This window comes from Narcine bancroftii, chromosome 8, assembly GCF_036971445.1.
Source record: "Narcine bancroftii isolate sNarBan1 chromosome 8, sNarBan1.hap1, whole genome shotgun sequence".
Taxonomy (NCBI): domain Eukaryota; kingdom Metazoa; phylum Chordata; class Chondrichthyes; order Torpediniformes; family Narcinidae; genus Narcine; species Narcine bancroftii.
This window is the reverse complement of record NC_091476.1, coordinates 127830367-127856132: the sequence shown is the minus strand read 5'-3', so window position 1 is coordinate 127856132 and position 25766 is coordinate 127830367.

The window sequence follows — 25766 nt, the reverse complement described above, 5'->3', positions numbered from 1 at the left end:
CTGATTCCCCATCTCTGTTTCACCGCCTTTGATTCGCCACCTCTGATTCCCCATATCTGATTCCCCGCCTCTGTTTCCCCGACTCTGATTCCCTGCCTCTGATTCCCAACCTCTGATTCCACACCTCTGATTCCCCATATCTGATTCCCCGCCTCTATTTCCCCATATCTGATTCCCCGCCTCTGATTCCCCAACTCTGATTCCCCGCCTCTGATTCCCCAGCTCTGATTCCCCGACTCCGATTCCCCGCCTCCGATTCCCCGTGTCTGATTCCCTGCCTCTGATTCCCCGCCTCTGTTTCCCCGCCTCTGATTCCCCGCCTCTGATTCCCCATATCTGATTCCCTGCCTCTGATATCCCAACTCTGATTCACCGCCTCTGATTCCCCAGCTCTGAATCCCCGTGTCTGATTCCCTGCCTCTGATTCCCCGCCTCTGTTTCCCCGCCTCTGATTCCCCGCCTCTGATTCCCCATATCTGATTCCCTGCCTCTGATTCCCCGCCTCTGTTTCCCCGCCTCTGATTCCCTGCCTCTGATTACCAACCTCTGATTCCACACCTCTGATTCCCCATATCTGATTCCCCGCCTCTATTTCCCCATATCTGATTCCCCGCCTCTGATTCCCCAACTCTGATTCCCCGCCTCTGATTCCCCAGCTCTGATTCCCCGCCTCTGATTCCCGGAGTCCGATTCCCTGCCTCTGATTCCCCGCCTCTGATTCCCCATCTCTGATTCCCCGCCTCCGATTCCCCGTGTCTGATTCCCTGCCTCTGATTCCCCGCCTCTGTTTCCCCGCCTCTGATTCCCCGCCTCTGATTCCCCATATCTGATTCCCTGCCTCTGATTCCCCAACTCTGATTCACCGCCTCTGATTCCCCAGCTCTGAATCCCCGCCTCTGATTCCCCGCGTCTGATTCCCTGCCTCTGATTCCCCGCCTTGATTCCCCATCTCTGATTCACAACCTCTGATTCCCCACCTCTGATTCCCTATATCTGATTCCCCGCCTCTGTTTCCCCGCCTCTGATTCGCAACCTCTAATTCCCCACCTCTGATTCCCCATATCTGATTCCCCGCCTCTGTTACCCTGCCTCTGATTCCCGGCCTCTGTTTCCCCATATCTGATTCCCCTCCTCTGATTCCCCAACTCTGATTCCCCGCCTCTGATTCCCCAGCTCTGATTCCCCGCCTTTTATTCCCGGCCTCTGATTCCCAGCCACTGATTCCCCGCCCCTGATTCCCCACCTCTGATTCCCCATATCTGATTCCCCGCCTCTGTTTCCCCAGCTCTGATTCCCCACCTCTGATTCCCCAGCTCTGATTCCCTGCCACTGATTCCCCGCCCCTGATTCCCCACCTCTGATTTCCCATATCTGATTCCCCGCCTCTGTTTCCCCAGCTCTGATTCCCTGCCTCTGATTCCCTGCCCTGATTCCCCATCTCTGTTTCACCGCCTTTGATTCGCCACCTCTGATTCCACATATCTGATTCCCCGCCTCTGTTTCCCCGCCTCTGATTCCCTGCCTCTGATTACCAACCTCTGATTCCACACCTCTGATTCCCCATATCTGATTCCCCGCCTCTATTTCCCCATATCTGATTCCCCGCCTCTGATTCCCCAACTCTGATTCCCCGCCTCTGATTCCCCAGCTCTGATTCCCCGCCTCTGATTCCCGGCGTCCGATTCCCTGCCTCTGATTCCCCGCCTCTGATTCCCCATCTCTGATTCTCCATATCTGATACCCCGCCTCTGAATCCCCATCTCTGATTCCCGGACTCTGATTCCCCTCCTCTGATTCCCGGCCTCTTATTCCCAGCATCTGATTCCCGGCCTCTGATTCCCGGCCTCTGATTCCCCGCTTCTGATTCTGATTCCCTGCCTCTGATTCCCCATCTCTGATTCCGCACATCTGATTCCCTGCCTCTGATTCCCCACCTCTGATTCCCCATATCTGATTCCCCGCCTCTGTTTCCCCGCCTCTGATTCCCCGCCTCTGTTTCCCTATATCTAATTCCCCACCTCTGATGCCCCAACTCTGATTCCCCGCCTCTGAGTCCCCAGCTCTGATTCCCCGCCTCTGATTCCCTGCATCCGATTCCCCATATCTGATTCCCCGCCTCTGTTTCCCCGCCTCTGATTCCCCGCCTCTGTTTCCCCATATCTGATTCCCGCCTCTGATTCCCAACTATGATTCCCCGCCTCTGATTCCCCAGCTCTGATTCCCTGCCTCTGATTCCCCGCGTTCTATTCCCTGCCTCTGATTCCCCGCCTGTGATTCCCCATCACTGATTCACCACCTCTGATTCCCTACCTCTGATTCCCCATATCTAATACCCCGCCTCTGTTTGCCCGCCTCTGATTCCCCGCCTCTGTTTCCCCATATCTGATTCCCCGCCTCTGAATCCCCAACTCTGATTCCCTGCCTCAGATTACCCAGCTCTGATTCCCCGCCTTTGATTCCCCCCGTCTGATTCCCAGCCTCTGAATCCCCGTGTCTGATTTCCTGCCTCTGATTCCCCGCCTCTGATTCCCCATCTCTGATTCACCGCCTCTGATCCCCACCTCTGATACCCCATCTCTGATTCCGCACATCCAATTCCCTGCCTCTGATTCCCCAACTCTGATTCCCCACCTCTGATTCCCCAGCTCTGATTCCCCGCCTCAGATTCCCCGCGTCTGATTCCCTGCCTCTGATTCCCCGCCTCTGATTCCCTGCCTCTGATTCCCCAACTCTGATTCCCCGCTTCTGATTCCCCAGCTCTGAATCCCCGCCTCTGATTCCCCGCATCTGATTCCCTGCCTCTGATTCCCCGCCTCTGATTCCCCATCTGTGATTCACAACCTCTGATGCCCCACCTCTGATTCCCCATATCTGATTCCCCGCCTCTGTTTCCCCGCCTCTGATTCCCCGCCTCTGATTCCCCATATCTGATTCCCCGCCTCTGATTGCCCACCTCTGATTCCCCACGTCTGATACCCTGCCTCTGTTTCCCCGCCTCTGATTCGCAACCTCTAATTCCCCACCTCTGATTCCCCATATCTGATTCCCCGCCTCTGTTACCCTGCCTCTGATTCCCGGCCTCTGTTTCCCCATATCTGATTCCCCTCCTCTGATTCCCCAACTCTGATTCCCCGCCTCTGATTCCCCAGCTCTGATTCCCCGCCTTTTATTCCCGGCCTCTGATTCCCTGCCACTGATTCCCCGCCCCTGATTCCCCACCTCTGATTCCCCATATCTGATTCCCCGCCTCTGTTTCCCCAGCTCTGATTCCCCACCTCTGATTCCCCAGCTCTGATTCCCTGCCACTGATTCCCCGCCCCTGATTCCCCACCTCTGATTTCCCATATCTGATTCCCCGCCTCTGTTTCCCCAGCTCTGTTTCCCTGCCTCTGATTCCCTGCCCTGATTCCCCATCTCTGTTTCACCGCCTTTGATTCGCCACCTCTGATTCCCCATATCTGATTCCCCGCCTCTGTTTCCCCGCCTCTGATTCCCTGCCTCTGATTACCAACCTCTGATTCCACACCTCTGATTCCCCATTTCTGATTCCCCGCCTCTATTTCCCCATATCTGATTCCCCGCCTCTGATTCCCCAACTCTGATTCCCCGCCTCTGATTCCCCAGCTCTGATTCCCCGCCTCTGATTCCCGGCGTCCGATTCCCTGCCTCTGATTCCCCGCCTCTGATTCCCCATCTCTGATTCTCCATATCTGATTCCCCGCCTCTGAATCCCCATCTCTGATTCCCGGACTCTGATTCCCCTCCTCTGATTCCCGGCCTCTTATTCCCAGCATCTGATTCCCGGCCTCTGATTCCCGGCCTCTGATTCCCCGCTTCTGATTCTGATTCCCTGCCTCTGATTCCCCAGCTCTGATTCCGCACATCTGATTCCCTGCCTCTGATTCCCCACCTCTGATTCCCCATATCTGATTCCCCGCCTCTGTTTCCCCACCTCTGATTCCCCGCCTCTGTTTCCCTATATCTAATTCCCCACCTCTGATGCCCCAACTCTGATTCCCCGCCTCTGATTCCCCAGCTCTGATTCCCCGCCTCTGATTCCCTGCATCCGATTCCCCATATCTGATTCCCCGCCTCTGTTTCCCCGCCTCTGATTCCCCGCCTCTGTTTCCCCATATCTGATTCCCGCCTCTGATTCCCAACTATGATTCCCCGCCTCTGATTCCCCAGCTCTGATTCGCTGCCTCTGATTCCCCGCGTCCTATTCCCTGCCTCTGATTCCCCGCCTGTGATTCCCCATCACTGATTCACCACCTCTGATTCCCTACCTCTGATTCCCCATATCTAATACCCCGCCTCTGTTTGCCCGCCTCTGATTCCCCGCCTCTGTTTCCCCATATCTGATTCCCCGCCTATGAATCCCCAACTCTGATTCCCTGCCTCAGATTACCCAGCTCTGATTCCCCGCCTTTGATTCCCCCCGTCTGATTCCCAGCCTCTGAATCCCCGTGTCTGATTTCCTGCCTCTGATTCCCCACCTCTGATACCCCATCTCTGATTCCGCACATCCAATTCCCTGCCTCTGATTCCCCAACTCTGATTCCCCACCTCTGATTCCCCAGCTCTGATTCCCCGCCTCAGATTCCCCGCGTCTGATTCCCTGCCTCTGATTCCCCGCCTCTGATTCCCTGCCTCTGATTCCCCAACTCTGATTCCCCGCTTCTGATTCCCCAGCTCTGAATCCCCGCCTCTGATTCCCCGCATCTGATTCCCTGCCTCTGATTCCCCGCCTCTGATTCCCCATCTGTGATTCACAACCTCTGATGCCCCACCTCTGATTCCCCATATCTGATTCCCCGCCTCTGTTTCCCCGCCTCTGATTCCCCGCCTCTGATTCCCCATATCTGATTCCCCGCCTCTGATTGCCCACCTCTGATTCCCCACGTCTGATACCCTGCCTCTGATTCCCCGCCTCTGATTCCCCATCTCTGATTCACCACCTCTGATTCCCGGCCTCTGATTCCCCATCTCTGATTCCGCACATCCGATTCCCTGCCTATGATTCCCCACCTCTGATTCCCCGCCTCTGATTCCCCATATCTGATTCCCTGCCTCTGTTTCCCCGCCTCTGATTCCCTACCTCTGTTTCCCCATATCTGATTCCCCGCCTCTGATTCCCCAACTCTAATACCCCGCCTCTGATTCCCCAGCTCTGATTCCCCGCCTCTGATTCCCCGCATCTGATTCCCTGCCTCTGATTCCCCGCCTCTGATTCCAGGCCTCTGATTCCCAGCATCTGATTCCGGCCTCTGATTCCCGGCCTCTGATTCCCTGCTTCTGATTCTGTTTCCCTGCCTCTGATTCCCCATCTCTGATTCCGCACATCTGATTCCCTGCCTCTGATTCCCCACCTCTGATTCCCCATATATGATTCCCCGCCTCTGTTTCCCCGCCTCTGATTCCCCGCCTCTGTTTCCCAATATCTAAGTCCCCACCTCTGATTCCCCAAATCTGATTCCCCACCTCTGATTCCCCAGCTCTGATTCCCCGCCTCTGATTCCCCGCATCTGATTCCCTGCATCTGATTCCAAGCCTCTGATTCCCTGCCTCTGATTCCCAACCTCTGATTCCCCACCTCTGATTCCCCATATCTGATTCCCCGACTCTGTTTCCCCGCCTCGGATTCCCCGCCTCAGTTTCCCCATATCTGATTCCCGGCCTCTGATTCCCCGCCTCTGATTCCCCGCCTCTGATTCCCTGCCTCTGATTCCCCATCTCCGATTCCGCACATCTGATTCCCTTCCTCTGATTCCCCGCCTCTGATTCCCCGCCTCTGATTCCCTGCCTCTGATTCCCAACCTCTGATTCCCCACCTCTGATTCCCCATATCTGATTCCCCGCCTCTGTTTCCCCGCCTCTGATTCCCCGCCTCTGATTCCCAACTCTGATTCCCCGCCTCTGATTCCCCAGCTCTGATTCCCCGTGTTTGATTCCCTGCCTCTGATTCCCTGCCCTGATTCCCCATCTCTGTTTCACCGCCTTTGATTCGCCACCTCTGATTCCACATATCTGATTCCCCGCCTCTGTTTCCCCGACTCTGATTCCCTTCCTCTGATTCCCAACCTCTGATTCCACACCTCTGATTCCACATATCTGATTCCCCGCCTCTATTTCCCCATATCTGATTCCCCGCCTCTGATTCCCCAACTCTGATTCCCCGCCTCTGATTCCCCAGCTCTGATTCCCCGACTCTGATTCCCGGCCTCCGATTCCCTGCCTCTGATTCCCCGCCTCTGATTCCCCATCTCTGATTCCCCGCCTCTGATTCCCCGTGTCTGATTCCCTGCCTCTGATTCCCCGCCTCTGATTCCCCGCCTCTGATTCCCTGCCACTGATTCCCTGCCCCTGATTCCCCACCTCTGATTCCCCATATCTGATTCCCCGCCTCTGTTTCCCCGCCTCTGATTCCCCGCCTCTGATTCCCCATATCTGATTCCCTGCCTCTGATTCCCCAACTCTGATTCCCCGCCTCTGATTCCCCAGCTCTGAATCCCCGCCTCTGATTCCCCGTGTCTGATTCCCTTCCTCTGATTCCCCGCCTTGATTCCCCATCTCTGATTCACAACCTCTGATTCCCCACCTCTGATTCCCTATATTTGATTCCCCGCCTCTGTTTCCCCGCCTCTGATTCCCCGCCTCTGATTCCCCATATCTGATTCCCCGCCTCTGATTGCCCACCTCTGATTCCCCGCCTCTGATTCGCCAGCTCTGATTCCCCGCCTCTGATTCCCCGCATCTGATTCCCTGCCTCTGATTCCCCGCCTCTGATTCCCCATCTCTGATTCACCGCCTTTGATTCGCCACCTCTGATTCCCCATATCTGATTCCCCACCTCTGTTTCCCGGCCTCTGATTCCCCGCCTCTGATTCTCCATATCTCATTCCCCGCCTCTGAATCCCCATCTCTGATTCCCGGACTCTGATTCCCCACCTCTGATTCCCGGCCTCTTATTCCCAGCATCTGATTCCCGGCCTCTGATTCCCGGCCTCTGATTCCCCGCTTCTGATTCTGATTCCCTGCCTCTGATTCCCCATCTCTGATTCCGCACATCTGATTCCCTGCCTCTGATTCCCCACCTCTGATTCCCCATATCTGATTCCCCGCCTCTGTTTCCCCGCCTCTGATTCCCCACCTCTGTTTCCCTATATCTAATTCCCCACCTCTGATGCCCCAACTCTGATTCCCCGCCTCTGATTCCCCAGCTCTGATTCCCCGCATCTGATTCCCCGCATCCGATTCCCCATATCTGATTCCCCGCCTCTGTTTCCCCGCCTCTGATTCCCCGCCTCCGTTTCCCCATAACTGATTCCCCGCCTCTGATTCCCAACTATGATTCCCCGCCTCTGATTCCCCAGCTCTGATTCACTGCGTCTGATTCCCTGCGTTCTATTCCCTGCCTCTGATTCCCCGCCTGTGATTCCCCATCACTGATTCACCACCTCTGATTCCCCACCTCTGATTCCCCATATCTAATTCCCCGCCTCTGTTTGCCCGCCTCTGATTCCCCGCCTCTGTTTCCCCATATCTGATTCCCCGTCTCTGAATCCCCAACTCTGATTCCCTGCCTCTGATTCCCCAGCTCTGATTCCCCGCCTTTGATTCCCCCCGTCTGATTCCCAGCCTCTGAATCCCCGTGTCTGATTTCCTGCCTCTGATTCCCAGCCTCTGATTCCCCATCTCTGATTCCTCTGATTCCCCACATCTGATTCCCCATCTCTGATTCCGCACATCCGATTCCCTGCCTCTGATTCCCCAGCTCTGATTCCCTGCCTCTGATTCCCTGCCCTGATTCCCCGCCTCTGATTCCCCAACTCTGATTCCCCGCTTCTGATTCCCCAGCTCTGAATCCCCGCCTCTGATTCCCCGCATCTGATTCCCTGCCTCTGATTCCCCGCCTCTGATTCCCCATCTGTGATTCACAACCTCTGATGCCCCACCTCTGATTCCCCATATCTGATTCCCCGCCTCTGTTTCCCCGCCTCTGATTCCCCGCCTCTGATTCCCCATATCTGATTCCCCGCCTCTGATTGCCCACCTCTGATTCCCCACGTCTGATACCCTGCCTCTGTTTCCCCGCCTCTGATTCGCAACCTCTAATTCCCCACCTCTGATTCCCCATATCTGATTCCCCGCCTCTGTTACCCTGCCTCTGATTCCCGGCCTCTGTTTCCCCATATCTGATTCCCCAACTCTGATTCCCCGCCTCTGATTCCCCAGCTCTGATTCCCCGCCTTTTATTCCCGGCCTCTGATTCCCTGCCACTGATTCCCCGCCCCTGATTCCCCACCTCTGATTCCCCATATCTGATTCCCCGCCTCTGTTTCCCCAGCTCTGATTCCCCACCTCTGATTCCCCAGCTCTGATTCCCTGCCACTGATTCCCCGCCCCTGATTCCCCACCTCTGATTTCCCATATCTGATTCCCCGCCTCTGTTTCCCCAGCTCTGTTTCCCTGCCTCTGATTCCCTGCCCTGATTCCCCATCTCTGTTTCACCGCCTTTGATTCGCCACCTCTGATTCCCCATATCTGATTCCCCGCCTCTGTTTCCCCGCCTCTGATTCCCTGCTTCTGATTACCAACCTCTGATTCCACACCTCTGATTCCCCATTTCTGATTCCCCGCCTCTATTTCCCCATATCTGATTCCCCGCCTCTGATTCCCCAACTCTGATTCCCCGCCTCTGATTCCCCAGCTCTGATTCCCCGCCTCTGATTCCCGGCGTCCGATTCCCTGCCTCTGATTCCCCGCCTCTGATTCCCCATCTCTGATTCTCCATATCTGATTCCCCGCCTCTGAATCCCCATCTCTGATTCCCGGACTCTGATTCCCCTCCTCTGATTCCCGGCCTCTTATTCCCAGCATCTGATTCCCGGCCTCTGATTCCCGGCCTCTGATTCCCCGCTTCTGATTCTGATTCCCTGCCTCTGATTCCCCATCTCTGATTCCGCACATCTGATTCCCTGCCTCTGATTCCCCACCTCTGATTCCCCATATCTGATTCCCCGCCTCTGTTTCCCCACCTCTGATTCCCCGCCTCTGTTTCCCTATATCTAATTCCCCACCTCTGATGCCCCAACTCTGATTCCCCGCCTCTGATTCCCCAGCTCTGATTCCCCACCTCTGATTCCCTGCATCCGATTCCCCATATCTGATTCCCCGCCTCTGTTTCCCCGCCTCTGATTCCCCGCCTCTGTTTCCCCATATCTGATTCCCGCCTCTGATTCCCAACTATGATTCCCCGCCTCTGATTCCCCAGCTCTGATTCCCTGCCTCTGATTCCCCGCGTCCTATTCCCTGCCTCTGATTCCCCGCCTGTGATTCCCCATCACTGATTCACCACCTCTGATTCCCTACCTCTGATTCCCCATATCTAATACCCCGCCTCTGTTTGCCCGCCTCTGATTCCCCGCCTCTGTTTCCCCATATCTGATTCCCCGCCTATGAATCCCCAACTCTGATTCCCTGCCTCAGATTACCCAGCTCTGATTCCCCGCCTTTGATTCCCCCCGTCTGATTCCCAGCCTCTGAATCCCCGTGTCTGATTTCCTGCCTCTGATTCCCCGCCTCTGATTCCCCATCTCTGATTCACCGCCTCTGATTCCCCACCTCTGATACCCCATCTCTGATTCCGCACATCCAATTCCCTGCCTCTGATTCCCCAACTCTGATTCCCCACCTCTGATTCCCCAGCTCTGATTCCCCGCCTCAGATTCCCCGCGTCTGATTCCCTGCCTCTGATTCCCCGCCTCTGATTCCCTGCCTCTGATTCCCCAACTCTGATTCCCCGCTTCTGATTCCGCAGCTCTGAATCCCCGCCTCTGATTCCCCGCATCTGATTCCCTGCCTCTGATTCCCCGCCTCTGATTCCCCATCTGTGATTCACAACCTCTGATGCCCCACCTCTGATTCCCCATATCTGATTCCCCGCCTCTGTTTCCCCGCCTCTGATTCCCCGCCTCTGATTCCCCATATCTGATTCCCCGCCTCTGATTGCCCACCTCTGATTCCCCACGTCTGATACCCTGCCTCTAATTCCCCGCCTCTGATTCCCCATCTCTGATTCACCACCTCTGATTCCCGGCCTCTGATTCCCCATCTCTGATTCCGCACATCCGATTCCCTGCCTATGATTCCCCACCTCTGATTCCCCGCCTCTGATTCCCCATATCTGATTCCCTGCCTCTGTTTCCCCGCCTCTGATTCCCTACCTCTGTTTCCCCATATCTGATTCCCCGCCTCTGATTCCCCAACTCTAATACCCCGCCTCTGATTCCCCAGCTCTGATTCCCCGCCTTTGATTCCCCCCGTCTGATTCCCAGCCTCTGAATCCCCGTGTCTGATTTCCTGCCTCTGATTCCCCGCCTCTGATTCCCCATCTCTGATTCCTCTGATTCCCCACATCTGATTCCCCATCTCTGATTCCGCACATCCGATTCCCTGCCTCTGATTCCCCAACTCTGATTCCCCACCTCTGATTCCCCAGCTCTGATTCCCCGCCTCAGATTCATCGCGTCTGATTCCCTGCCTCTGATTCCCCGCCTCTGATTCCCCATCTCTGATTCCCCACCTCTGATTCCCCGTGTCTGATTCCCTGCCTCTGATTCCCCGCCTCTGAATCCCAGCCTCTGATTCCCCATATCTGATTCCCCGCCTCTGGTTCCCTGCCTCTGATTACCCAGCTCTGATTCCCCGCCTTTGATTCCCCCCGTCTGATTCCCAGCCTCTGAATCCCCGTGTCTGATTTCCTGCCTCTGATTCCCCGCCTCTGATTCCCCATCTCTGATTCACCGCCTCTGATTCCCCATCTCTGATTCCCCACCTCTGATTCCCCATATCTGATTCCCTGCCTCTATTTCCCCGCCTCTGATTCCCCACCTCTGTTTCCCCATATCTGATTCCCCGCCTCTGATTCCCCAACTCTAATACCCCACCTCTGATTCCCCAGCTCTGATTCCCCGCCTCTGATTCCCCGCATCTGATTCCCTGCCTCTGATTCCCCGCCTCTGATTCCAGGCCTCTGATTCCCAGCATCTGATTCCGGCCTCTGATTCCCGGCCTCTGATTCCCTGCTTCTGATTCTGATTCCCTGCCTCTGATTCCCCATCTCTGATTCCGCACATCTGATCCCTTGCCTCTGATTCCCCACCTCTGATTCCCCATATCTGATTCCCCGCCTGGGTTTCCCCGCCTCTGATTCCCCGCCTCTGTTTCCCAATATCTAAGTCCCCGCCTCTGATTCCCCAAATCTGATTCCCCACCTCTGATTCCCCAGCTCTGATTCCCCGCCTCTGATTCCCCGCATCTGATTCCCTGCATCTGATTCCAAGCCTCTGATTCCCTGCCTCTGATTCCCAACCTCTGATTCCCCACCTCTGATTCCCCATATCTGATTCCCCGCCTCTGTTTCCCCGCCTCGGATTCCCCGCCTCTGTTTCCCCATATCTGATTCCCGGCCTCTGATTCCCCGCCTCTGATTCCCCGCCTCTGATTCCCTGCCTCTGATTCCCCATCTCCGATTCCGCACATCTGATTCCCTTCCTCTGATTCCCCGCCTCTGATTCCCCGCCTCTGATTCCCTGCCTCTGATTCCCAACCTCGGATTCCCCACCTCTGATTCCCCATATCTGATTACCCGCCTCTGTTTCCCCGACTCTGATTCCCCGCCTCTGATTCCCAACCCTGATTCCCCGCCTCTGATTCCCCAGCTCCGATTCCCCGTGTTTGATTCCCTGCCTCTGATTCCCTGCCCTGATTCCCCATCTCTGTTTCACCGCCTTTGATTCGCCACCTCTGATTCCCCATATCTGATTCCCCGCCTCTGTTTCCCCGACTCTGATTCCCTGCCTCTGATTCCCAACCTCTGATTCCACACCTCTGATTCCCCATATCTGATTCCCCGCCTCTATTTCCCCATATCTGATTCCCCGCCTCTGATTCCCCAACTCTGATTCCCCGCCTCTGATTCCCCAGCTCTGATTCCCCGACTCCGATTCCCCGCCTCCGATTCCCCGTGTCTGATTCCCTGCCTCTGATTCCCCGCCTCTGTTTCCCCGCCTCTGATTCCCCGCCTCTGATTCCCCATATCTGATTCCCTGCCTCTGATATCCCAACTCTGATTCACCGCCTCTGATTCCCCAGCTCTGAATCCCCGTGTCTGATTCCCTGCCTCTGATTCCCCGCCTCTGTTTCCCCGCCTCTGATTCCCCGCCTCTGATTCCCCATATCTGATTCCCTGCCTCTGATTCCCCGCCTCTGTTTCCCCGCCTCTGATTCCCTGCCTCTGATTACCAACCTCTGATTCCACACCTCTGATTCCCCATATCTGATTCCCCGCCTCTATTTCCCCATATCTGATTCCCCGCCTCTGATTCCCCAACTCTGATTCCCCGCCTCTGATTCCCCAGCTCTGATTCCCCGCCTCTGATTCCCGGAGTCCGATTCCCTGCCTCTGATTCCCCGCCTCTGATTCCCCATCTCTGATTCCCCGCCTCCGATTCCCCGTGTCTGATTCCCTGCCTCTGATTCCCCGCCTCTGTTTCCCCGCCTCTGATTCCCCGCCTCTGATTCCCCATATCTGATTCCCTGCCTCTGATTCCCCAACTCTGATTCACCGCCTCTGATTCCCCAGCTCTGAATCCCCGCCTCTGATTCCCCGCGTCTGATTCCCTGCCTCTGATTCCCCGCCTTGATTCCCCATCTCTGATTCACAACCTCTGATTCCCCACCTCTGATTCCCTATATCTGATTCCCCGCCTCTGTTTCCCCGCCTCTGATTCGCAACCTCTAATTCCCCACCTCTGATTCCCCATATCTGATTCCCCGCCTCTGTTACCCTGCCTCTGATTCCCGGCCTCTGTTTCCCCATATCTGATTCCCCTCCTCTGATTCCCCAACTCTGATTCCCCGCCTCTGATTCCCCAGCTCTGATTCCCCGCCTTTTATTCCCGGCCTCTGATTCCCAGCCACTGATTCCCCGCCCCTGATTCCCCACCTCTGATTCCCCATATCTGATTCCCCGCCTCTGTTTCCCCAGCTCTGATTCCCCACCTCTGATTCCCCAGCTCTGATTCCCTGCCACTGATTCCCCGCCCCTGATTCCCCACCTCTGATTTCCCATATCTGATTCCCCGCCTCTGTTTCCCCAGCTCTGATTCCCTGCCTCTGATTCCCTGCCCTGATTCCCCATCTCTGTTTCACCGCCTTTGATTCGCCACCTCTGATTCCACATATCTGATTCCCCGCCTCTGTTTCCCCGCCTCTGATTCCCTGCCTCTGATTACCAACCTCTGATTCCACACCTCTGATTCCCCATATCTGATTCCCCGCCTCTATTTCCCCATATCTGATTCCCCGCCTCTGATTCCCCAACTCTGATTCCCCGCCTCTGATTCCCCAGCTCTGATTCCCCGCCTCTGATTCCCGGCGTCCGATTCCCTGCCTCTGATTCCCCGCCTCTGATTCCCCATCTCTGATTCTCCATATCTGATACCCCGCCTCTGAATCCCCATCTCTGATTCCCGGACTCTGATTCCCCTCCTCTGATTCCCGGCCTCTTATTCCCAGCATCTGATTCCCGGCCTCTGATTCCCGGCCTCTGATTCCCCGCTTCTGATTCTGATTCCCTGCCTCTGATTCCCCATCTCTGATTCCGCACATCTGATTCCCTGCCTCTGATTCCCCACCTCTGATTCCCCATATCTGATTCCCCGCCTCTGTTTCCCCGCCTCTGATTCCCCGCCTCTGTTTCCCTATATCTAATTCCCCACCTCTGATGCCCCAACTCTGATTCCCCGCCTCTGAGTCCCCAGCTCTGATTCCCCGCCTCTGATTCCCTGCATCCGATTCCCCATATCTGATTCCCCGCCTCTGTTTCCCCGCCTCTGATTCCCCGCCTCTGTTTCCCCATATCTGATTCCCGCCTCTGATTCCCAACTATGATTCCCCGCCTCTGATTCCCCAGCTCTGATTCCCTGCCTCTGATTCCCCGCGTTCTATTCCCTGCCTCTGATTCCCCGCCTGTGATTCCCCATCACTGATTCACCACCTCTGATTCCCTACCTCTGATTCCCCATATCTAATACCCCGCCTCTGTTTGCCCGCCTCTGATTCCCCGCCTCTGTTTCCCCATATCTGATTCCCCGCCTCTGAATCCCCAACTCTGATTCCCTGCCTCAGATTACCCAGCTCTGATTCCCCGCCTTTGATTCCCCCCGTCTGATTCCCAGCCTCTGAATCCCCGTGTCTGATTTCCTGCCTCTGATTCCCCGCCTCTGATTCCCCATCTCTGATTCACCGCCTCTGATCCCCACCTCTGATACCCCATCTCTGATTCCGCACATCCAATTCCCTGCCTCTGATTCCCCAACTCTGATTCCCCACCTCTGATTCCCCAGCTCTGATTCCCCGCCTCAGATTCCCCGCGTCTGATTCCCTGCCTCTGATTCCCCGCCTCTGATTCCCTGCCTCTGATTCCCCAACTCTGATTCCCCGCTTCTGATTCCCCAGCTCTGAATCCCCGCCTCTGATTCCCCGCATCTGATTCCCTGCCTCTGATTCCCCGCCTCTGATTCCCCATCTGTGATTCACAACCTCTGATGCCCCACCTCTGATTCCCCATATCTGATTCCCCGCCTCTGTTTCCCCGCCTCTGATTCCCCGCCTCTGATTCCCCATATCTGATTCCCCGCCTCTGATTGCCCACCTCTGATTCCCCACGTCTGATACCCTGCCTCTGTTTCCCCGCCTCTGATTCGCAACCTCTAATTCCCCACCTCTGATTCCCCATATCTGATTCCCCGCCTCTGTTACCCTGCCTCTGATTCCCGGCCTCTGTTTCCCCATATCTGATTCCCCTCCTCTGATTCCCCAACTCTGATTCCCCGCCTCTGATTCCCCAGCTCTGATTCCCCGCCTTTTATTCCCGGCCTCTGATTCCCTGCCACTGATTCCCCGCCCCTGATTCCCCACCTCTGATTCCCCATATCTGATTCCCCGCCTCTGTTTCCCCAGCTCTGATTCCCCACCTCTGATTCCCCAGCTCTGATTCCCTGCCACTGATTCCCCGCCCCTGATTCCCCACCTCTGATTTCCCATATCTGATTCCCCGCCTCTGTTTCCCCAGCTCTGTTTCCCTGCCTCTGATTCCCTGCCCTGATTCCCCATCTCTGTTTCACCGCCTTTGATTCGCCACCTCTGATTCCCCATATCTGATTCCCCGCCTCTGTTTCCCCGCCTCTGATTCCCTGCCTCTGATTACCAACCTCTGATTCCACACCTCTGATTCCCCATTTCTGATTCCCCGCCTCTATTTCCCCATATCTGATTCCCCGCCTCTGATTCCCCAACTCTGATTCCCCGCCTCTGATTCCCCAGCTCTGATTCCCCGCCTCTGATTCCCGGCGTCCGATTCCCTGCCTCTGATTCCCCGCCTCTGATTCCCCATCTCTGATTCTCCATATCTGATTCCCCGCCTCTGAATCCCCATCTCTGATTCCCGGACTCTGATTCCCCTCCTCTGATTCCCGGCCTCTTATTCCCAGCATCTGATTCCCGGCCTCTGATTCCCGGCCTCTGATTCCCCGCTTCTGATTCTGATTCCCTGCCTCTGATTCCCCAGCTCTGATTCCGCACATCTGATTCCCTGCCTCTGATTCCCCACCTCTGATTCCCCATATCTGATTCCCCGCCTCTGTTTCCCCACCTCTGATTCCCCGCCTCTGTTTCCCTATATCTAATTCCCCACCTCTGATGCCCCAACTCTGATTCCCCGCCTCTGATTCCCCAGCTCTGATTCCCCGCCTCTGATTCCCTGCATCCGATTCCCCATATCTGATTCCCCGCCTCTGTTTCCCCGCCTCTGATTCCCCGCCTCTGTTTCCCCATATCTGATTCCCGCCTCTGATTCCCAACTATGATTCCCCGCCTCTGATTCCCCAGCTCTGATTCGCTGCCTCTGATTCCCCGCGTCCTATTCCCTGCCTCTGATTCCCCGCCTGTGATTCCCCATCACTGATTCACCACCTCTGATTCCCTACCTCTGATTCCCCATATCTAATACCCCGCCTCTGTTTGCCCGCCTCTGATTCCCCGCCTCTGTTTCCCCATATCTGATTCCCCGCCTATGAATCCCCAACTCTGATTCCCTGCCTCAGATTACCCAGCTCTGATTCCCCGCCTTTGATTCCCCCCGTCTGATTCCCAGCCTCTGAATCCCCGTGTCTGATTTCCTGCCTCTGATTCCCCACCTCTGATACCCCATCTCTGATTCCGCACATCCAATTCCCTGCCTCTGATTCCCCAACTCTGATTCCCCACCTCTGATTCCCCAGCTCTGATTCCCCGCCTCAGATTCCCCGCGTCTGATTCCCTGCCTCTGATTCCCCGCCTCTGATTCCCTGCCTCTGATTCCCCAACTCTGATTCCCCGCTTCTGATTCCCCAGCTCTGAATCCCCGCCTCTGATTCCCCGCATCTGATTCCCTGCCTCTGATTCCCCGCCTCTGATTCCCCATCTGTGATTCACAACCTCTGATGCCCCACCTCTGATTCCCCATATCTGATTCCCCGCCTCTGTTTCCCCGCCTCTGATTCCCCGCCTCTGATTCCCCATATCTGATTCCCCGCCTCTGATTGCCCACCTCTGATTCCCCACGTCTGATACCCTGCCTCTGATTCCCCGCCTCTGATTCCCCATCTCTGATTCACCACCTCTGATTCCCGGCCTCTGATTCCCCATCTCTGATTCCGCACATCCGATTCCCTGCCTATGATTCCCCACCTCTGATTCCCCGCCTCTGATTCCCCATATCTGATTCCCTGCCTCTGTTTCCCCGCCTCTGATTCCCTACCTCTGTTTCCCCATATCTGATTCCCCGCCTCTGATTCCCCAACTCTAATACCCCGCCTCTGATTCCCCAGCTCTGATTCCCCGCCTCTGATTCCCCGCATCTGATTCCCTGCCTCTGATTCCCCGCCTCTGATTCCAGGCCTCTGATTCCCAGCATCTGATTCCGGCCTCTGATTCCCGGCCTCTGATTCCCTGCTTCTGATTCTGTTTCCCTGCCTCTGATTCCCCATCTCTGATTCCGCACATCTGATTCCCTGCCTCTGATTCCCCACCTCTGATTCCCCATATATGATTCCCCGCCTCTGTTTCCCCGCCTCTGATTCCCCGCCTCTGTTTCCCAATATCTAAGTCCCCACCTCTGATTCCCCAAATCTGATTCCCCACCTCTGATTCCCCAGCTCTGATTCCCCGCCTCTGATTCCCCGCATCTGATTCCCTGCATCTGATTCCAAGCCTCTGATTCCCTGCCTCTGATTCCCAACCTCTGATTCCCCACCTCTGATTCCCCATATCTGATTCCCCGACTCTGTTTCCCCGCCTCGGATTCCCCGCCTCAGTTTCCCCATATCTGATTCCCGGCCTCTGATTCCCCGCCTCTGATTCCCCGCCTCTGATTCCCTGCCTCTGATTCCCCATCTCCGATTCCGCACATCTGATTCCCTTCCTCTGATTCCCCGCCTCTGATTCCCCGCCTCTGATTCCCTGCCTCTGATTCCCAACCTCTGATTCCCCACCTCTGATTCCCCATATCTGATTCCCCGCCTCTGTTTCCCCGCCTCTGATTCCCCGCCTCTGATTCCCAACTCTGATTCCCCGCCTCTGATTCCCCAGCTCTGATTCCCCGTGTTTGATTCCCTGCCTCTGATTCCCTGCCCTGATTCCCCATCTCTGTTTCACCGCCTTTGATTCGCCACCTCTGATTCCACATATCTGATTCCCCGCCTCTGTTTCCCCGACTCTGATTCCCTTCCTCTGATTCCCAACCTCTGATTCCACACCTCTGATTCCACATATCTGATTCCCCGCCTCTATTTCCCCATATCTGATTCCCCGCCTCTGATTCCCCAACTCTGATTCCCCGCCTCTGATTCCCCAGCTCTGATTCCCCGACTCTGATTCCCGGCCTCCGATTCCCTGCCTCTGATTCCCCGCCTCTGATTCCCCATCTCTGATTCCCCGCCTCTGATTCCCCGTGTCTGATTCCCTGCCTCTGATTCCCCGCCTCTGATTCCCCGCCTCTGATTCCCTGCCACTGATTCCCTGCCCCTGATTCCCCACCTCTGATTCCCCATATCTGATTCCCCGCCTCTGTTTCCCCGCCTCTGATTCCCCGCCTCTGATTCCCCATATCTGATTCCCTGCCTCTGATTCCCCAACTCTGATTCCCCGCCTCTGATTCCCCAGCTCTGAATCCCCGCCTCTGATTCCCCGTGTCTGATTCCCTTCCTCTGATTCCCCGCCTTGATTCCCCATCTCTGATTCACAACCTCTGATTCCCCACCTCTGATTCCCTATATTTGATTCCCCGCCTCTGTTTCCCCGCCTCTGATTCCCCGCCTCTGATTCCCCATATCTGATTCCCCGCCTCTGATTGCCCACCTCTGATTCCCCGCCTCTGATTCGCCAGCTCTGATTCCCCGCCTCTGATTCCCCGCATCTGATTCCCTGCCTCTGATTCCCCGCCTCTGATTCCCCATCTCTGATTCACCGCCTTTGATTCGCCACCTCTGATTCCCCATATCTGATTCCCCACCTCTGTTTCCCGGCCTCTGATTCCCCGCCTCTGATTCTCCATATCTCATTCCCCGCCTCTGAATCCCCATCTCTGATTCCCGGACTCTGATTCCCCACCTCTGATTCCCGGCCTCTTATTCCCAGCATCTGATTCCCGGCCTCTGATTCCCGGCCTCTGATTCCCCGCTTCTGATTCTGATTCCCTGCCTCTGATTCCCCATCTCTGATTCCGCACATCTGATTCCCTGCCTCTGATTCCCCACCTCTGATTCCCCATATCTGATTCCCCGCCTCTGTTTCCCCGCCTCTGATTCCCCACCTCTGTTTCCCTATATCTAATTCCCCACCTCTGATGCCCCAACTCTGATTCCCCGCCTCTGATTCCCCAGCTCTGATTCCCCGCATCTGATTCCCCGCATCCGATTCCCCATATCTGATTCCCCGCCTCTGTTTCCCCGCCTCTGATTCCCCGCCTCCGTTTCCCCATAACTGATTCCCCGCCTCTGATTCCCAACTATGATTCCCCGCCTCTGATTCCCCAGCTCTGATTCACTGCGTCTGATTCCCTGCGTTCTATTCCCTGCCTTTGATTCCCCGCCTGTGATTCCCCATCACTGATTCACCACCTCTGATTCCCCACCTCTGATTCCCCATATCTAATTCCCCGCCTCTGTTTGCCCGCCTCTGATTCCCCGCCTCTGTTTCCCCATATCTGATTCCCCGTCTCTGAATCCCCAACTCTGATTCCCTGCCTCTGATTCCCCAGCTCTGATTCCCCGCCTTTGATTCCCCCCGTCTGATTCCCAGCCTCTGAATCCCCGTGTCTGATTTCCTGCCTCTGATTCCCAGCCTCTGATTCCCCATCTCTGATTCCTCTGATTCCCCACATCTGATTCCCCATCTCTGATTCCGCACATCCGATTCCCTGCCTCTGATTCCCCAACTCTGATTCCCCACCTCTGATTCCCCTGCTCTGATTCCCCGCCTCAGATTCCCCGCGTCTGATTCCCTGCCTCTGATTCCCCGCCTCTGATTCCCCATCTCTGATTCCCCACCTCTGATTCCCCGTGTCTGATTCCCTGCCTCTGATTCCCCGCCTCCGAATCCCAGCCTCTGATTCCCCATATCTGATTCCCCGCCTCTGATTCCCTGCCTCTGATTCCCCAGCTCTGATTCTCCGCCTTTGATTCCCCCCGTCTAATTCCCAGCCTCTGAATCCCCGTGTCTGATTTCCTGCCTCTGATTCCCCGCCTCTGATTCCCCATCTCTGATTCACCGCCTCTGATTCCCCATCTCTGATTCCCCACCTCTGATTCCGCGTGTCTGATTCCCCGTGTCTGATTCCCTGCCTCTGATTCCACGCCTCTGATTCCCCATATCTGATTCCCTGCCACTGATTCCCCGCCTCTGATTCCCCATCTCTGATTCACCACCTCTGATTCCCGGCCTCTGATTGCCCACCTCTGATTCCCCGCCTCTGATTCGCCAGCTATGATTCCCCCCCTCTGATTCCCCGCGTCTGATTCCCCGCCTCTGATTCCCCAACTCTAATACCCCGCCTCTGATTCCCCAGCTCTGATTCCCCTCCTCTGATTCCCCGCATCTGATTCCCTGCCTCTGATTCCCCGCCTCTGATTCCAGGCCTCTGATTCCCAACCTCTGATTCCCCACCTCTGATACCCCATATCTGATTCCCCGCCTCTGATTCCCCAACTCTGATTCCCCGCCTGTGATTCCCCAGCTCTAATTCCCCGCCTCTGATTCCCCATATCTGATTCCCATCCTCTGATTGCCCACCTCTGATTCCCCGCCTCTGATTCGCCAGCTCTGATTCCCCGCCTCTGATTCCCCGCATCTGATTCCCTGCCTCTGATTCCCCGCCTCTGATTCCCCATCTCTGATTCCCCGCCTGTGATTCCCCAGCTCTGATTCCCAGCCTCTGATTCCCCGTGTTTGATCCCCTGCCTCTGATTACCTTCCTCTGATTCCCGGCCTCTGATACCCCGCTTCTGATTCTGATTCCCTGCCTCTGATTCCCCATCTCTGATTCACCACATCTAATTCCCTGCCTCTGATTCCACACCCCTGATTCCCCACCTCTGATTCCCCATATCTGAATCCCCGCCTCTGTTTCCACGCCTCTGATTCCCTGCCTCTGATTCCCAACCTCTGATTCCCCACCCCTGATTCCCCATATCTGATTCCCCGCCTCTGTTTCCCTGCCTCTGATTCTCCGCCCCTGTTTCCCCATATCTGATTCCCCGCCTCTGATTCCCCAACTCTGATTCCCCACCTCTGATTCCCCAGCTCTGATTCCCCGCCTCTGATTCCCCGTGTTTGATTCCCTGCCTCTGATTCCCCGCCTCTGATTCCCCATCTCTGATTCACGGCCTTTGATTCGACACCTCTGATTCCCCATATCTGATTCCCCACCTCTGTTACCCCGCCTCTGATTCCCCGCCTCTGAATCCCCATCTCTGATTCCCGGACTCTGATTCCCCACCTCTGATTCCCGGCCGCTTATTCCCGGCATCTGAATCCCGGCCTCTGATTCCCGGCCTCTGATTCCCCGCTTCTGATTCTGATTCCCTGCCTCTGATTCCCCATCTCTGATTCCGCACATCTGATTCCCTGCCTCTGATTCCCCACCTCTGATTCCCCATATCTGATTCCCCACCTCTGTTTCCCCACCTCTGATTCCCCGCCTCTGTTTCCCCATATCTAATTCCCCACCTCTGATGCCCCAACTCTGATACCCCACCTCTGATACCCCAGCTCTGATTCCCCGCCTCTGTTTCCCCGCATCCGATTCCCCATATCTGATTCCCCGCCTCTGTTTCCCCGCCTTTGATTCCCCGCCTCTGTTTCCCCATATCTGATTCCCCGCCTCTGATTCCCAACTATGATTCCCCGCCTCTGATTCCCCAGCTCTGATTCTCCGCCTCTGATTCCCCGTGTTCTATTCCCTGCCTCTGATTCCCCGCCTGTGATTCCCCATCTCTGATTCACCACCTCTGATTCCCCACCTCTGATTCCCCTTATCTAATTCCCCGCCTCTGTTTGCCCGCCTCTGATTCCCCGCCTCTGTTTCCCCATATCTGATTCCCCGTGTCTGATTCCCTGCCTCTGATTCCCCGCCTCTGATTCCCCGCCTCTGATTCCCTGCCACTGATTCCCTGCCCCTGATACCCCACCTCTAATTCCCCATATCTGATTCCCTGCCTCTGTTTCCCCGCCTCTGATTCCCCGCCTCTGATTCCCCGCCTCTGATTCCCCGCCTCTGATTCCCCAACTCTGATTCCCCGCCTCTGATTCCCCAGCTCTGATACCCACCTCTGATTCCCCGCGTCTGTTTCCCCGCCTCTGATTCCCTGCCTCTGTTTCCCCATATCTAAGTCCCCGACTCTGATTCCCCAACTCTGATTCCCCACCTCTGATTCCCCAGCTCTGATTCCCCGCCTCTGATTCCCTGCATCTGATTCCCTGCATCTGATTCCCAGCCTCTGATTCCCTGCCTCTGATTCCCAACCTCTGATTCCACACCTCTGATTCCCCATATCTGATTCCCCGCCTCTGTTTCCCCGCCTCTGATTCCCCGCCTCTGTTTCCCCATATCTGATTCCCGACCTCTGATTCCCCGCCTCTGATTCCCCGCCTCTGATTCCCCGCCTCTGTTTCCCCATATCTGATTCCCGGCCTCTGATTCCCCGCCTCTGATTCCCCGCCTCTGATTCCCTGCCTCTGATTCCCCATCTCCGATTCCCGGCCTCTGATTCCCCGCCTCTGATTCCCCGCCTCTGATTCCCCGCCTCTGTTTCCCCATGTCTGATTCCCGGCCTCTGATTCCCCGCCTCTGATTCCCCGCCTCTGATTCCCTGCCTCTGATTCCCCATCTCCGATTCCGCACATCGGATTTCCTGCCTCTGATTCCCCACCTCTGATTCCCCGCCTCTGATTCCCTGCTTCTGATTCCCAACCTCTGATTCCCCACCTCTGATTCCCCATATCTGATTCCCCGCCGCTGTTTCCCCGCCTCTGATTCCCCGCCTCTGATTCCCCAACTCTGAATCCCCTCCTCTGATTCCCCAGCTCTGATTCCACGCCTCTGATTCCCCGTGTTTGATTCCCTGCCTCTGATTCCCTGCCCTGATTCCCCATCTCTGATTCACCGCCTTTAATTCGCCACCTCTGATTCCCCATATCTGATTCCCCTCCTCTGTTTCCCCGCCTCTGATTCCCAACCTCTGATTCCACACCTCTGATTCCCCATATCTGATTCCCCGCCTCTGTTTCCCCGCCTCTGATTCCCCGCCCCTGTTTCCCCATATCTGATTCCCCACCTCTGATTCTCCTACTCTGCTTCCCCGCCTCTGATTCCCCAGCTCTGATTCCCCGCCTCTGATTCCCCGTTTTTGATTCCCTGCCTCTGATTCCCCGCCTCTGATTCCCCATCTCTGATTCACCGCCTTTGATTCGCCACCTCTGTTTCCCCATATCTGATTCCCCACCTCTGTTTCCCCGCCTCTGATTACCCGCCTCTGATTCCCCATATCTGATTCCGCGGCTCTGATTGCCCACCTCTGATTCCCCGCCTCTGATTCGCCAGCTCTGATTCCCCGCCTCTGATTCCCCGCATCTGATTCCCTGCCTCTGATTCCCCGCCTCTGATTCCCCATCTCTGATTCACCGCCTTTGATTCGCCACCTCTGATTCCCCATATCTGATTCCCCACCTCTGTTTCCCGGCCTCTGATTCCCCGCCTCTGATTCTCCATATCTTATTCCCCGCCTCTGAATCCCCATCTCTGATTCCCGGACTCTGATTCCCCACCTCTGATTCCCGGCCTCTTATTCCCAGCATCTGATTCCCGGCCTCTGATTCCCGGCCTCTGATTCCCCGCTTCTGATTCTGATTCCCTGCCTCTGATTCCCCATCTCAGATTCCGCACATCTGATTCCCTGCCTCTGATTCCCCACCTCTGATTCCCCATATCTGATTCCCCGCCTCTCTTTCCCCGCCTCTGATTCCCCGCCTCTGTTTCCCTATATCTAATTCCCCACCTCTGATGCCCCAACTCTGATTCCCCGCCTCTGATTCCCCAGCTCTGATTCCCCGCCTCTGATTCCCCGCATCCGATTCCCCATATCTGATTCCCCGCCTCTGTTTCCCCGCCTCTGATTCCCCGCCTCTGTTTCCCCATATCTGATTCCCCGCCTCTGATTCCCAACTATGATTCCCCGCCTCTGATTCCCCAGCTCTGATTCCCTGCCTCTGATTCCCTGCGTTCTATTCCCTGCCTCTGATTCCCCGCCTGTGATTCCCCATCACTGATTCACCACCTCTGATTCCCCACATCTGATTCCCCATATCTAATTCCCCGCCTCTGTTTGCCCGCCTCTGATTCCCCGCCTCTGTTTCCCCATATCAGATTCCCCGTCTCTGAATCCCCAACTCTGATTCCCTGCCTCTGATTCCCCGCCTCTGATTCCCCATCTCTGATTCACCGCCTCTGATTCCCCACCTCTGATTCCCCATCTCTGATTCCGCACATCCGATTCCCTGCCTCTGAATCCCCAACTCTGATTCCCCGCCTCTGATTCCCCATCTCTGATTCCCCACCTCTGATTCCCCGTGTCTGATTCCCTGCCTCTGATTCCCCGCCTCTGAATACCAGCCTCTGATTCCCCATATCTGATTCCCCGCCTCTGATTCCCTGCCTCTGATTCCCCAGCTCTGATTCCCCGCCTTTGATTCCACCCGTCTGATTCCCAGCCTCTGAATCCCCGTGTCTGATTTCCTGCCTCTGATTCCCCGCCTCTGATTCCCCATCTCTGATTCACCGCCTCTGATTCCCCATCTCTGATTCCCCACCTCTGATTCCCCGTGTCTGATTCCCCGTGTCTGATTCCCTGCCTCTGATTCCACGCCTCTGATTCCCCATATCTGATTCCCTGCCACTGATTCCCCGCCTCTGATTCCCCATCTCTGATTCACCACCTCTGATTCCCGGCCTCTGATTGCCCACCACTGATTCCCCGCCTCTGATTCGCCAGCTATGATTCCCCCCCTCTGATTCCCCGCGTCTGATTCCCCGCCTCTGATTCCCCAACTCTAATACCCCGCCTCTGATTCCCCGGCTCTGATTCCCCTCCTCTGATTCCCCGCATCTGATTCCCTGCCTCTGATTCCACGCCTCTGATTCCAGGCCTCTGATTCCCAACCTCTGATTCCCCACCTCTGATTCCCAAAATCTGATTCCCCGCCTCTGTTTCACCGCCTCTGATTCCCCGCCTCTGTTTCCCTATATCTAATTCCCCACCTCTGATGCCCCAACTCTGATTCCCCGCCTCTGATTCCCCAGCTCTGATTCCCCGCCTCTGATTCCCCGCATCCGATTCCCCATATCTGATTCCCCGCCTCTGTTTCCCCGCCTCTGATTCCCCGCCTCTGTTTCCCCATATCTGATTCCCCGCCTCTGATTACCTTCCTCTGATTCCCGGCCTCTGATACCCCGCTTCTGATTCTGATTCCCTGCCTCTGATTCCCCATCTCTGATTCACCACATCTAATTCCCTGCCTCTGATTCCACGCCCCTGATTCCCCACCTCTGATTCCCCATATCTGAATCCCCGCCTCTGTTTCCACGCCTCTGATTCCCTGCCTCTGATTCCCAACCTCTGATTCCCCACCCCTGATTCCCCATATCTGATTCCCGCCTCTGTTTCCCTGCCTCTGATTCTCCGCCCCTGTTTCCCCATATCTGATTCCCCGCCTCTGATTCCCCAACTCTGATTCCCCACCTCTGATTCCCCAGCTCTGATTCCCCGCCTCTGATTCCCCTGTTTGATTCCCTGCCTCTGATTCCCCGCCTCTGATTCCCCATCTCTGATTCACCGCCTTTGATTCGACACCTCTGATTCCCCATATCTGATTCCCCACCTCTGTTACCCCGCCTCTGATTCCCCGCCTCTGAATCCCCATCTCTGATTCCCGGACTCTGATTCCCCACCTCTGATTCCCGGCCTCTTATTCCCGGCATCTGAATCCCGGCCTCTGATTCCCGGCCTCTGATTCCCCGCTTCTGATTCTGATTCCCTGCCTCTGATTCCCCATCTCTGATTCCGCACATCTGATTCCCTGCCTCTGATTCCCCACCTCTGATTCCCCAT